The sequence below is a fragment of the Equus przewalskii genome, chromosome 25 (genome assembly GCF_037783145.1).
Source record: "Equus przewalskii isolate Varuska chromosome 25, EquPr2, whole genome shotgun sequence".
NCBI classification, from domain to species: Eukaryota; Metazoa; Chordata; class Mammalia; order Perissodactyla; family Equidae; genus Equus; species Equus przewalskii.
In genome coordinates, this window is record NC_091855.1 from 42,270,957 (window position 1) to 42,285,089 (window position 14,133).

At 35.4% G+C, this 14,133-nt stretch overlaps 2 non-coding genes and 1 pseudogene across 2 annotated transcripts; all 3 read left to right on the forward strand.

Annotated features, from left to right (window-relative positions):
• The first annotated feature begins 8,672 nt into the window (after positions 1-8,672).
• On the forward strand, positions 8,673-8,746 carry LOC139079477 (small nucleolar RNA SNORD113/SNORD114 family). The gene has a single exon (XR_011533173.1). It is a non-coding gene; the product is annotated as a small nucleolar RNA SNORD113/SNORD114 family (small nucleolar RNA).
• Positions 8,747-10,701: 1,955 nt separating this feature from the next.
• Positions 10,702-10,777, forward strand: LOC139079482 (small nucleolar RNA SNORD113/SNORD114 family; annotated as a pseudogene).
• Positions 10,778-12,032: 1,255 nt separating this feature from the next.
• Positions 12,033-12,107, forward strand: LOC139079470 (small nucleolar RNA SNORD113/SNORD114 family). The gene has a single exon (XR_011533168.1). It is a non-coding gene; the product is annotated as a small nucleolar RNA SNORD113/SNORD114 family (small nucleolar RNA).
• Positions 12,108-14,133: the final 2,026 nt, after the last annotated feature.

Below are 14,133 nucleotides of genomic sequence, written 5' to 3' on the forward strand. Positions count from 1 at the left end.
CACATACTGTCTTTAAAACATGGAAAAATTAAATAAAAGAAGGGCAAGCACGGACAAAGTATAAATATAGGATTGATGAGAAGTGAGGAGGTTGAAAATCTGTATGTATAGTGCTGAAAGCCATTGCACAAAAGATGTAGTCTCTTAGTTTTATGGAAAACAAACCTATAGACACAGCTTAGTAAGGTTGTAGGATATTGTTTTAGGTCTTTTTTTCTCTTTTTAGTGAGGAAGATTGTCCTTGAGCTGACATCTGTGCCAGTCTTCCTCTATTTTATATGTGGGACACCACCACAGTATGGCTTGATGAGCCATGTGTAGGTCTGTGCCCAGGATCCAAACCTGTGAACCCCGGGCTGCTGAAGTGGAGCATGCAAACTTAGCCACTACGCCACCAGGCTGGCCCCTAGTTTTAGGTTTTTTGATTCATGTATATTGACTTTATAATTATTAGTGACTTAACGAGGGAATCAATAAATGAAGATATGAATGAATGAAGAAAAGGGTGCCATGTTTGGACCAATAATGAATATCCTAGGGTGTCTAAACAATGATTTCGATTAAACTCTACAACTGTGAGGTCAGAGACCTCGGTAATGCCTAAATGGTGAATGAGTTTACAGCAGAAGTTAGTAATACTCAGGGTTTTGCTCTTAGGCCATTAAAGTTCATAGGTCTGGATTGTATTACTATAAGTGAACTCATAAATGAATGAATAAACAAATAGATAAATTAAGACAAGGAGAGCCATATGTGGCCCAATTATGAGAGTGTGTAATGTGTTTATTATCGTTAATACATTTCCTAAGCACTCAGTTCCAACGTAAATTGATTAAATCTGATAGCTATTTGGGTGAGGAGCGTAGAGAGATAAGTACCTAGAAATCCATGTTGTTGTTGTTCTGCACGGTTGGGGAAGTGCTGGTTGCCTATTGAAAACAAGAAGATATGACCCAGTTGCTTATATCTGGGAATAATGAGCACATGAATCGCTGTTAATACCATTCAGATTTCTCATCCAGTGTGTATGTTCACAGATATTGATGATATTATGAGTGAATGCATAAGTACATTTATCTCTCAACCAGTTATTTTGGAAAGGGTGGAGCAGGATTTCTCAACCTCATACTATTGACATCCCAGGCTTGATAATTCCTGGTTGTGGCAGGCTGTCCTGTATGTTGTAGGATGTGTAGTAACTTCACTGCCTCTACTCACTAGATACCAAAGTTGACTTTCTTCTCCCAGTTGTGACAATCAAAAATGTCTCCAGACTTTGACAAATATCACCTGGGAGCAACAGTGCACCCATTGAGAACCGCTGGGGTAAAGCGTGGACCAATGAGGAGCATGTGTTGAAAAAACAATGTGAATTATTTGTCCTGTTGTACTTATTGATACTCAGATAAAGAAACAGACACATAAACTAGGCCCCTCCCACTTTGGGTCAGGTTCGTATGTATAGTTGCATTTAATTGTATTGTAATTTAGCTGTTGATGGTTTGGTCATATTGTGTTTTCTCTGGAAAAATAAACTGATGTTCAAATTATTCAAATTAGCTCATGTACAAAAATGAATAAATAAAGCAATGAATGAATAAATACATTACAGAAGGTAGGGTCTAGGATGGACTATTGGTGAAAATGTGCCATGAAAGTAGTATTTAAATGTATCCAGTCCTGCACAAGTGACATTCATTATTAGGAAAAATGTTCTAGGTTCTTACCATGTGGGTAGAGAGTACGTAGAGGGATACTTACGATAGTCATCTCTTATTCTTGTGTTGGGTTAGTAAGTAGCATGCCAGACCATTCTTGGACCATTGATTGAAATGTGGCATGAATCAAGGTTTATGATTAATCTAGTACATGCCTACTAATACCCCTTAGAAAATTTAAATGTAGACTCTTATATACTTTTTAAAGTCTGCTTTTATTCCACACAACGGGTACACCATACCCAACTTAGTTATTCTCCGTTGATGAAAATCTGGGCTGTCCTTTCTGTGGGTAAAAAGTATGGGAACAGATCTAAGTAACAGTCAAAGTTCATGTTCTTGATTTGGGGGGTTTGTTCATGGGTTTTATTATTTCAGAGAAATAAATATTTTTTTAAAATACATATTTAAAGAAAATAAAAAACATGCATTGACCAATGATAGGAATGTATTATGAAAAACAAAAACAAAATTAGGTTATTCCAATTCAACACAAGTGAGACTGTTTAAAAAAATAAGATGGAGGACATTGCCTTCACTCAGAGTGGATTACTATTCCATTTTGTTTTTGCACCATAGCTAATTTAAATTTTCTCAAGTGACCTAGGCTGTTGACTCTTTAAGGGGAGCACATGAGATGGTTGATATTGTCAGTGTTTTGTTGTGGGGTAGGATGAGGGGGCTCCTGCTCATTTATTGTACCATAGTTGAGATACGTCTAAATTAAACAGAAAGGAGCAAGCATGGATCAGCAATGAGTACAAGATTTCTAAGAAGCAAGGAAGTTAATAATCCATGTATGGGACATTGAGATTCATCTGTTGATCTTAGCAATGTCAAGGTTCTTATTGTTGAGATTTTGGGATTTTTGTGTGTTGATTTTGTGATTATTAATGAATCAGTGAATGAATCAATAAAACAAGGTTCAAATGGTTGAAGTAAAAGAGTGGCAAACCCAGACCAATAATGAGTGTCCTGGGATGGCTGAGTCAAGAATTTTGATTAAGCCCTATACCTCTGAGATCCATTAGAAAAAGAAAATTATTATCTCTGTGGGAAATGAGCATATAGCAAAAGTTAGGAAAATTCAGATCTTGTTCTTGGTCTGTTGAGGTTCTTGAGTATAGGTTATATTTTTGTGAGTAAATCAATGCGTGAATAAAAGAATCAAATATGTAAATGGATAAAGACAAGGAGGGCCTTGATTGGGCCAAGCTTATGAGAGTATATAATGAACTAAGGAACAGGACTAATACCATTTGGATGTGCTGAATTCCAGTAAAATAAATAGATTAAGGCTCTTATGCTTTTGGGTAAGGAACATTAGAGGACAACTGTACGTAGGAGTCAGTGTTACTGTTGATGGGTAACAGGTTTTTTAAAATGTTGCCTCCTTTTGCAAAAGACTTCGTTATTTTAGAGCAGTTCTGGGTGCAAAATTTAGTGGAATGTAGAGATTTCCTGTAGTCTCTGCCTCCACTCATGCATAGCCTCCCCCACTATCAACATCCCCCACAGGAGTGATACATTTCTTAAAACTGATGAACCGACATTGACATCATTATCACTCAGAGTCCATAATTTACATTAGGGTCCACTCTTGGTTGTATATTCAGTGGTTTTGGATAAATGTATAATGATATGTGTCCACCATTATAATTTCATACAGAATATTTCTCTGCCCTAAAATTCCTCTGTGCTCTGCCTATTTATGCCTCTCTAACCTCTGGCAACTCCTTTTACTGTCATCATAGTTTTGCCTTTTCCAGAATCTCATATAGCTGGAATCCTAGAGTTTGTAGCCTTTTCATATTGTCCTCTTTTACTTAGTAATATGCGTTTAGGTTCCTTCATATCTTTTCATGGCTCCATAGCTCATTTCTTTTAGTGCTAAATAATCTTCCACTGTCTGGGTGGCCCACAGTTTATTTATCCGTTCACCTACTGAAGGACGTCTTGGTTGCTTCCAAGTTTTGGCAATTATGAATGAAGCTGCTATAATTATCCTTGTGCAGGTTTTTGTGTGGACGTAAGTTTTCAGCTCCTTTGAGTAAATACCAAGGAGTGCAATTCCTGCCTTGTATGGTAAGAGTATGTTTAATTTTGCAGAAAACTGGCACATTGTCTTCCATTCCCACCAGCAATGAATGAGAGTTCCTGTCGCTCCACATGCTCTCCAGCATTTGGTGTTATGAGTGTTCTGGATTTTGGACATTCTGATAGCTATGTAGTGGTGTCTCGTTGTTTTAATTTGTGTTTCCCAAATGACAGAGGATGTGGAGCATCTTTTCATGTGCTTATTTGCCATCTGTATATCTTCTTTGGTGAGGAGTCTGTTAAGGTCTTTGGCTCATTTTTTAATTGGGTTGTTTGTTTTCTTATTGTTTATTTTTAAGAGTTCTTTGTATGTTTTGAATAACGGTCCTTTATCAGATATGTCTTTTGCAAATATTTTCTCCTAGTCTGTGCCTTGTTTTTTGTTCCCTTGACAGTTTCTTCAAAGAGCAGAAACTTAATTTTAATGAATTCCAGCTCACCAATTATTTCTCTTACATATTGTCTTTTGTGATATATATAAAAAGTCGTTGCCAAACCCGGCGTCATCTAGATTTTCTCCTTTGTTATCTTCTAGGAGTTTTATAGTTTTACATTTTACATTTCAGTCTGTGATCCATTTTGAGTTAATTTTTGTGAAGTGTATAAGGCCTGTGTCTAGATTCCTTTTTTATTATGTGGATGTCCAGTTATTCCAGCATCATTTGTTGAAAAGACTGTCTTTGCTCCATTGTGTTGCCTTTGATCCTTTATCAAAGATCAGTTGACTGTCTTTATGTGGGCCTATTTCTGGCCTCCCTATTCTATTCTATGTATCCATTTGTCTTTTCTTTTGCTAATACCACACTGTCTCAATTTCTGTAGCTTTATAGTAAATCTTGGAGTCAGGTATTGCCGGTCCTTCAACTTTGTTTTTCTTCAATATTGTGTTAGCTATTCTGGGTCTTTTGCCTATCCGTTCAAACTTTAGAATCAGTTTCTCTACATTCACCAAACAAATTGCTGGGTTTTTTATTGGTATTGTATTGAATCTATAGGTCAATTTGGAAAGACCTGACATCTTGACAATATTGAGTCGTCCTATCCATGAACATGGAATATCTCTCTATTTATTCTTTGATTGCTTTCCTCAGAGCTTTGTAGTTTTTCTGTTATAGTTCTTATGTATATTTTGTTTGATTTGTAGCTAAGTATTTCATTTTTGGGGTGCTAATGGGAATAGTATTTTTTTAAATTTCAAATTCTACTTATTCATTGCTGGTATATAGGAAAGCAACTGACTTTTATATATTAACCTCGTATCCTGCAATCTTGCTATAATCGCTTATTAGTTCCAGGAGATTTTTGGTTGATTCTTTCAAATCTACATAGATGACCATGCCATCTGCAAACAAGGACAGTTTAATTTCTTCCTTCACTGATAATATAAGTTTTATTTCCTTTTCTTGCCTTATTGCATTAGCTATAACTTCCAGTACAATATTGAAAAGGAGTGGTGAGAGGGCTTCTAGTTTCTAGTCATTATGATGTCAGCTCTAGTTCTTTTGTAGATATTCTTTGTCAAGTTGAGGAAATTCCTCTCTATTCCTAGTTTACTGAGAATTTTTATCATGAATGGGTGTTGAAGTTTGTCAGATTTTCTGCACCCGATGACATGATCATGTGATTTTTCTTCCTTAGCTTGTTGATGTGATGGATTACTTAATTGACTTTTGAGGGTTGAACCAGCCTTGCATACTTGGGATAAGTTCTAGTCAATCATAGTATATTTCTTTTTATACATTATTGGATTCGATTTGTTAATATTTTGTTGAGACTTGTGCATCTATGTTCATGAGAGATAGTGTTCTGTACTTTTCTTATTTCTTTTTCTGGGTTCAATATTAGGGTAGTGTTGGCCTCCTAGAATGAGTTAGGTAGTATATCTTCTGTGTCTATCTTCTGAAAGAGACTTTAGAGAATTGGTATAATTTCTCCCTTAAATAGTAGGTAGAATTCATCAGTGAAGCAACCTAGGCCTGGTGCTTTCTGTTTTGGAAGGTTATTAATTATTGATTTAATTTCTTTAATAGATATTTGCCTATTCATATTGTCTACTTCTTCTTGTATGAATTTCGGCAAACTTTGTCTTTCAAGGAGTTGGTCCATTTCATGTCTGTTATCAAATTTTGGGCATAGAATACTTCCTAGTATTCCTTGAACGTCCTTTTAATGTCTAAGCGATTTGTAATGATGTCCCCTCTTTCATTTCAGATATTACAATTTGTTCCCTCTCTCTTTTTTTCCTCAGTTAGCCTGGCTAGAGGCTTACTGATTTTTCCAAAGAACCAGCTTTCAGTTTCATTGATTTTTCTCTGTTGATTTGTTTTCAGTTTCATTGATTTCTACTTTAATTTTTATTATTTCTTTCCTTCTGCATATTTTGAGTTTAATTTGTTCTTCTTTTTCAAGTTTCCTAAAGTAGACACCTAGATTACTGATTTTAGATCTTTCTTCTTTGCTTTAAATAAAAATTGTGTATATTGAAGGTATACAACATGATGTTTTCATATACATATACATAGTGAAATGATTACTACAGTGAAGCTAATTAACATATTAATTTCCTCACAGTTATTGTTTGTTTGTTTTTGTCATAAGAGCAACTGAAATCTACTCTATAAGCAAATTTCCAGTATACAATATGATATTATTAACTATTGTTATCATGCTGTACATTTGATCTCTAGAACTTTTTCATCCCACATAACTGCAACTTTGTACCTTTGACTAATATCTGCATATTTCCTCCACTTCCCCACTCCTGGTAACCACCGTTCTACTCTCTGCTTCTGTGAAAGTGACTTTTTTAGATTCCACATATAAGTGAAATTGTGCAGTATTTTTCTTTCTATGTCTATCTTTTTTCACTTAGCATAATATTCTCCAGGTTTACTTACATTGTTGCAAATGAAAGCATCACCCTTTTTAAGGCTTAATAATATTCTACTGTAGATATACCACAATTGCTTTGTTTATTCATCTGTCAACAGACACTTAGGTCTTCTTTTCTTATATATGCATTTAATGCTATAAATTTCCCTACAAGTACTGCTTTTGTTGCATCCATTTTTTTGGGGGGGGCGGAGAACAGGAAACATTTACATAAATAGACAATTGATTGAGAATATATCTCATTGAATGAGAAGCAAGTATAGACACATGTTGGCAAAGTGTTATATAAGAAGTATTGGGATTGATCAGATCGTGTTCACTAAACTTTAATAACAACCCAAAAGTGATCTAGTCAGTTATTTCTGTGACTAACAAGTAGATAGACAGATGTTAGTATCATTCAGGATTTATTTCTAGTGTCTTTGCATTCTTAGATATTGACATGTTGTTATAATTCAATGAATGAATAAAATTCTGTTTTAGTTATATAAAATAAGACAAAGCTTACATCAATGAAGACCATGTCGTAGGTGACACTGATAATTATTAATTTGAGTTTTCACTACTGATGTTTATAGAAAGAAAAAATTCCTAGCCCACCCCAGTTTTTGATAAGGTATGTGTAGATCATTGCATATGACAGTATTTCTGTTGTGAATTACTGGCTGGTTTGCCATTTTTACCTTTGTATAATGAGCATATGGTCAAATCATTCCATGAGTAATTAAACAAATGAATAATCGAATGAACAAATGAACATATAAAATGCAATCAACCATGAGTCATCACTGAGAGCTTGAAATTAGGATGCAAATGTACCCAATTCTGTAAAAGTAGCATTCATTAAAATTTTCTTTTATTCTGTGAAAAGTTTTAAAATATAAAGATACTTTTGGGGCTGGCCCCGTGGCTGAGTGGTTAAGTTCGCGCGCTCCACTGCAGGCGGCCCAGTGTTTCGTTAGTTCGAATCCTGGGCGTGGACATGGCACTGCTCATCAGACCACGCTGAGGCAGCGTCCCACATGCCACAACTAGAAGAACCCACAACGAAGAATACACAACTATGTACTGGGGGGCTTTGGGGAGAAAAAGGAAAACATAAAATCTTTAAAAAAAAAAAATATAAAGATATTTTTGATAGACATTTTTCTTATTCTTATGATTCAGCAGTGGCTATTACATTGTTTAAAAGTAAAAGTAAAATACTATCCTAATTAAACTATTTAGTTTTACATAATTAGTATACATTAAAAAATTAGGATAATTCTGCTTTTTCCTCCACAGAATGACCACGGGACAGTGAACTTACTCATTTTCTAAGTGGGTAAAGAACACAGAGACAAACGTAAGTCCCACTGCAAGTTCCCATCCTTGGTTGGGATGCTTTGTTCACTAGTGTTTAGCGTTATTTCAAAAGAACCAATGTCTGTATACGAAGTAAAATTCCCCAAGTATGGACCAGTGATGGGAATATGTTATGAATCAAAAATCGTGTTTAATCTAATTCGGCACAACTGAAGTGATTAAAAAAGATAGTAGTCGTTTCCTTCATTTTCAGAACTATTTAATATTACATTTTACTTTCCTCCACCAACTACTTAAACGTTTTCACATTGGTATAGTCTTGGCTGATAACCGTTTGTGTGGCAGCCCATAAGAAAATGGAAGATGTTGGGTCTGAGAAGTGACTAAAAATGGTGGTTTCCTCAATTTTCATTGACCTATCTTTAGAACATGGGCTTAAAAATTAAATAGACGACAGCCACAGAAGGACCAATGGTGAATGTGGATTTGGTGTGAGGCATGTTCTCTGAGGTCCATTGTCAAAGGAGACTAGTTTATTCAGTCTATGGGGAAAGAGCCACTAATGGGGAGATCTTGTTTCTGGAATTTTATGATTGTATTGTTATTCATGGATCAATGAATAAATAAGTAAATGAAGATATAAAGGAAGGAAAACATGCCTGGACCAATGATGAGTACCATGGGGTATCTGAAACAGGAGCTTTGATTAAACCCATATCAACTCTGAGGTCCATTACAGAGAGACGTGGAGTTATTCCCTCTGCGGGAAATGAGCCCATGGTACCCTGTGCTGGGGCTTTTGTGGTTCTTGGGGGTGGATTGTGTTTTTATTATAAAATTGGCCCACAAATAAATAAAATGTATCAATGAATGAGAAAAAGAAGACAAGTCATGCACCTATTATTAAGGAATGTAATGAAACATGGATTACTATTAAAATGTGGCTGAGACTCTGACTTCCATTAAGTTACTAGTAAAGGCTCTGACTACTCTAAAAAGGAGTATATGGTCATTTGTAGGTAACACTCTAGAGTTTTTGTTCTTTGGTGGTGGTGGGTTGCTGACCGATTGTTTTATTAAGGAATGGAAAGACATTTACTCGGTTGGTTAAATAACCACATAATTGAGAGCTAGGCAGAGACCAATGATAACAGTGATTTGTATGACAACACTCATAATTAATCCAGTCTTTTTTTTACCGATTTTTATTGAAACAATAAGAAACGAGCTAGTCTCTTATTCTTGCTGTCAATGACTGTGTCCAGTGGATAAGATTACAGATACCTGTGCCTTTGCATAAGAGAAAGAAGGTATAATTTTGTATTTAAATCTATTTTTCAAAAGTCAGCAAACCATGGACCAGTTAGGAGCCATGTTTTAATATGAGGATAATGATTCATCTTGTTTTCCAATGACGGATATTCTAAGAAAAATTCTAGTCTCTTCTATATTTTGAAAGGTGCACCTGGACATCTCCAAGTTGTAATAATTTGGTTCTGAGTTAGTGTTTAACCATTATGAATTTTCATTAGAAAAATGTGGATATGGTATTATTATTCCCTGAATAATAAAATAAATTAGTGAGTGAATTTGTAAATCTGTAACAATTTGTAGAACGTTGGTGAGATTGTATCATGAAACAAATGAAAAATGTCCAATTCTGCACAAATAAGTCCAATAAAAAGATTATCTTGGCTCCTCCTTTCTGCACAGCAAGTGAATTTGTTTAATAGTAAAACTTCAGTAAGTAAATAAAGAGTGCCGTTCTTGGGAAGATGATGGGAATGTGTTATGAAGTAGGGTTCATGATTAATCTAGTCCTCCTGACAAATTTCAACTTAAAAACCTAACTCTATGTTCCTTGTTTTTAAAAATAGGCCTTTTGTTTTTCTTTATAGAAGAACAAGACAGAGCTGATCTAATCATCCTGTAACTGTGTAGACCCTGGCTCTTACTTCTGGGACCAAGGAGCATGAACACTGATGTAAGCAGACGTCCCTGTTGGTGTTCTAGGCCTGGACAGGGGTTATTCACGGGAGTGCACGAAATTATTTCAATAAAAGAAATAGTTAAATACTATGTGAAATTAAGGAATGCCAGTCAGAAGCCCATGATTGGGGTGAGTCATCAACTAAAATTTATGGTTACTTCGGCTCCGCCAAGTAAGGACCATTATTAAAGAGATGGAGGGCAGTTCACATATTGTCAGAGCAGTTTAACTTCCAATTTAATGTTCTTGTCACATTTGCCTAATACATGCCTTCCTTGATAAAGATTGCAGTTGTTAACTCTTTGATGCTGGAGTACCTTGGAAGGTGGCAGATGTCAGTTTTCTCAGTTGTGGGCCAAGATGGTAGGTTTACGGTTGTTGATTACACTAGCTTTAATATATGAACAAATCAAGTGAGAGAGGAGCAGGTGGACATCAAATCATAAGGAAGGGATTGATATGTAGCAAGGGTGCTGATTAATCCCTATGTGGAAAACAGAAGTTCATTGTGAAAAGTGATTGTGTCTTTTTTCTCGGTGTGAATGGGGGCAGGGAACAGCTCTTGGTTGTGTTTAAGGCTTTTGTTCTAAGTTTTGTGTCATTAAAGGTTATTGGTTGTGTAGTTATTATTCATGAATCCGTGAATGAATGAATCGGTTCAAGAAGGCATAAACTAATGAAGAAATAGGAAGCCATGCCTGGATCAGTGATGAGTATTGGTGGAGAGATCTGAATCAACGCCTTTGCTGCAGCCCTCTGTGACTCTGAGGTCCCTCACGGAAAGAGAGCCAGTCAATACTCTCTGTAGAAATTAGCTAACAGGAGAAGCTAGGAAAATTCAATAAACTCGCTCCTGGGCTTCTGTGGTTCAGGGATATAGATTGTATTATTTGAAGTGAATCAATGCATGAATAAAGACAGAAATGTACTCATGGAACAATTAGTAGGCTACAAAAAACAAGTGTTAATATTAATATAATTCCGAAGTAAAATGAAAGGTTTATCTGTAATTCTCTTTCCTATGGAGCATATCAGTTAAGAGGCAATGTTTTGAGTTTTTGCAGTTTGCTGGTTTTCTTTTTTTAATTAGGAAAGCAAGAGTGTTTGCATCAGTCAATAATCCATTAAATGACCATCTATTTCATAGATGCTTATGTAGATGGATATTTGTAATCGTTATAGATCTTACCTTGGACTAGGTGGTGCACTTACTTGTGTTTATTATACTATTTATAACTAAGAATTCAATATAGTTTAATAAAAAATTGCATTTTTAAACCAGGGTTTATTGTTGTCTGGTTCTGTGCAACAACCATCAAAAAATATCTAAATCTGGTCCAAATCTCCTTTTTCCTCCCTAGAGTGAACATAAGACAGCCGATTTCATCATTTAATAAAGAATTGTTATCGTGAGCAAGGAGCATAAAGACAAATATAAGTAAGTCCCTCAGTTCACGTCCTTTGTTTGGATAGGTTGTTTGTTGGTGCTGGCTGAAGCATTTCAAAGTAATAATTGTCTGCTCCAGACATGAATAAATAAAACACTCCAGGTAGGGACCAATGATGGGAATGTGTTATAAAACAAAAACTACGTTTAATCTAAATCCACACAACTGAGGTAATTTTGATAGAAGTTATTTAATTTATTCTCAGAGCAGTTTAATATTATTCCTTATTTTCTGCCTTGGTTTATTTCGTATTCCCATATGGATGGAGCTGGCTGATGACTCTCCGGGTGCAGCCCAGAGGTGATTGAAGATGGTGGTTTCATTATTTTTCATTGAATCATCTCTGACATGTGGTTGAATTAAATAAAAACGGGACACACAGGAAGCAATGCTGAATGTGGGTTTAATACAAAGCGGGCGTGTTGACCATCCACGTGTGCAGCTTCGAGAGCTGTTACAAAAGACATGTAGCCATTAGCTCTGCGGGACAAAAGCCTAAAATTCAAGGGTCTTGTTTTTGGAATTTTGTGATTGTTTTATTTGTGAATCAGAAAATTAATAGATGAAAATAATTTCCTAGCATGGACCAGTGATGAATGTCATGGGGTTTCTGAAACAAGAATTTTGATTAAACCCGTCTGCATCTCTGAGGTCCATTACAAAGAGACACCTCATTATTCTCTTTGTGGGAAATGAGCCTACAGTACCTTATTCTTGGGCTTTTGTGGTTTGGGGTATGAATTGCATTATTAAAATAAAATTAGCCCACATATAAAGAAATATATCAATGAATGAAGAATAAGAGAGAGACGTGTGCACTGCTTTTTAAGGCATGCAAGGAAACATAGATAATTATTAAAGCAATTTTCAGATTCTTAGTCCCAATAAATTAATAGGCAAGCCTCTTACCACTTTGGTAAGGAGCATGTGGTCATCTGTACATTAAAGTCAATGTTTTTATTCCGTGTTGGGGCCGATTGCCAATTGATCATTTTATTAAGGAAAGGGAAATACATTTGCCTAAATAGTTGATTGAATGAACTATGTAATTGAGAGGGAGAGCATGGAGCAGTGATGACACTGTTTTATACAACAACACTTATAATTAATGCACTTGTTTCATGCAACTTTTTCTAGGCAAACAAACATTAAAGGAACCAGTTTGCTATTTTTTTTTGCACTATTCTTTTGCATAATGACATAAAGACAAATGTAAATATTATTCAAGGTACTTATCCAGTGCGGATGAGCTCACATATATTGGTCTAATTATAAGTGAACACATGTATACATTTATATTTCGATCAATTTCTTTTAAAATTGGCCAACAGTGCACCAATGGAAAGCATGTAATTAGATGTAAAGATCATGATTCATCGTATTTTGCACAGCTGATATCCATAGGAAGACACAGTTCTAGGCCTTTCCAGTGGTCCATATAGACGTTTGTAAATAATAGTGTTTCAGTTCTGTGTTGATGCTTGTTTAAACTTCTGGGAATTCTTATAGAAAAATGAAGGGATGGTCTTATAATGCCATGAAATGAAGCAATTCGTGAGTGAATTAATAAATACATTAAGTAGGGTCATGCTTGGACCATTGGTGAGATTGTGCCATGAATTGACTCGCCCCAGGATCCAATTCTGCACAAGTAACATTCAACACAAAAGATGATCTCGGCTCTTACCTCTGTGAGTAGCAAGTACAGACAGATAGTCCTAATAATTAGGGTTATTTTTCTCCTGTTTACTGCTAGATTTAATGGTGTTCATGATATTATTTAAAATAAAAATTGTACAAGTTAGTAAATACAAAGTAGAGCTCTCTCTTTCCAAATGTTGAGAATAGGATGCAAACCAAGCTTTATGGTTACTTGATTATTGCTCGCTTGAAATAGCTAAATGTAGACTGATTCTTTTTAAAATTTGCTTTTTACTCCTCAGAGTGAATGCACTCTACCAGATTTGGTTGTCATCTCGTGGTGAAGATCTTGCCTTTTACCTCTTTGGGTAAAAAGAGGTCAATGTAAGCAATAATCAAAGTTCATGTTCTTGCTTGGGGCTTCGTCAAGGTTCTCACTGAGATGTTTTGAGGGAATGAATGGCTACATACACGAACAATTCAAATGTGGTCGTGGTCATGCATTGACCAATGATTAGAATGTATGTGAATTCGGAATTATGATTAATCCATTTCAGCATGACTGAATTCCTTAGGTCAAAAAATATGGAAAGCGTTTGAGTCATTTTCAGAACATTTTAATACTCTATTTTATTTTTATACCATGATGGCTTTGAATGCTTCTCCATTGATATTGTTGGAGATTATGAATCCATTGAAGGGGAGAACATAAGAAAATGGAAAATTTTGCCTTTTTCTTAGTTGTGTTATAAAATGGCAGTTCAGCGTACCATCTTTAAAATATGACTGTTAAATGAAAGAGGTCCAAGCATGGACCAATGACTAATATGGAATTGATGTGATGCAAAGAAATGGATTATTCATATTTGCAATGCTGGGGTGCACGGCACAAAGGGGGCTAGTCCTCCAGCTCTGCGAGAAGTTAACTTGCACAGACATATTCATATCTTTGAGGATCTTGGTTTTATTTTCCTTATTCATGGACATTGATTGCATTATTATTAATGAATCAATGAATAATTCAAGAACAATATGTTAAATG